Below are 1224 nucleotides of genomic sequence, written 5' to 3' on the forward strand. Positions count from 1 at the left end.
GTCCCCAGAGGTTTCTGCAGTGCCTTCAGGGCCTTTTCCCCCTTCTTTTGATAATCCTGTAGTTTTGTGTTAATCTTCTTAGTACCATTGAATTTTTCTTCAGAAAATTCTCTCTGCTTCTCTACCACATGGCCAGGCTGCAAATTTTTCAAATCTTTACACTCTGCTTCCCTTTAAAATTATGGCTTTATGTTGTGTCCTTGCCGCCATAACTCAGCATAGGCTGTTANGTGTGCACATAAAAATGAGTGTGTATTAGTTATATTTTATAGATAGGGGAGCTGATGTTTATTTAGCAAAGCTAGATAACTTGACCAAGGTCATGTAACTATTTCATGAGAGTTAAGACTTGAATGCGGCTCCATCCAAGTCCAAAGCCTGTTTCAAAACCACTGTGGTGTAACCACTGCCTTGTGCACTGAGGCTGTTTCACATTCTGTAGGACCAGAGTCCAAGGACAGTAATGGCAGTGTCTGAGTTACTACTGATGCTACCATTTTGGAAAATGACTTCCACAAACCCTGGGAGCTCTATAGAAGCTCAGAGTTACGTCTGTAATGCCTCAAGCCTCTTAGTTAATTTGTTAGATGCAGAAATTGCTTTCTTGAATTTCTTTGAAAATCTTATGGTTAAAGCTCAAGTTAATGAATTTTTATCAAATGCACAATTTTTATCAAACACATATGTGCAAGGCACTGTGTTAGGCTTTTTTGAAACAAAAAAATTATTATTTAGGTAACCTTGTGTATTAGTCCATTTTTGGCGCTTATAGTAAAATATCTGAAACTGGGTGACTTATAAAGAAAAACAAAACTTATTGCTTACAGTTTCTGAGGCTAGGAAGTACAAAGTCCATCTGGTGGTGGCAACAGTGACCCAGGGTTTCATATTGCAACATGGCAGAAGCAGAGAGAGAGCAGAGAGAGAGCAAGAGAGACAGACTCTCCTCTTCTTTTAAAGCCCCCCAAACCACACCCTTGATCATCCTTTTTAATCCATTCACTACTGCACAGTCCTATAACCCAATCACCTCTTCAAGGCTCCACCTTTCAATTACCATAATAGGATTTCCCACCCTTTTAACAGTCACAGTGGGGGCTAAGTTTCTAACACATAAACTTGGGGGACACAATTCAAGTTTCAGTGAGTTTTGAGGAGACATATTCAAGCCACTACATTCTGCCCCTGGCCGCCCCAAACTCATGTCCTTTTCACATGCAAATA

This window comes from Galeopterus variegatus, unplaced genomic scaffold (genome assembly GCF_000696425.1).
Source record: "Galeopterus variegatus unplaced genomic scaffold, G_variegatus-3.0.2 Scaffold5684, whole genome shotgun sequence".
Taxonomy (NCBI): domain Eukaryota; kingdom Metazoa; phylum Chordata; class Mammalia; order Dermoptera; family Cynocephalidae; genus Galeopterus; species Galeopterus variegatus.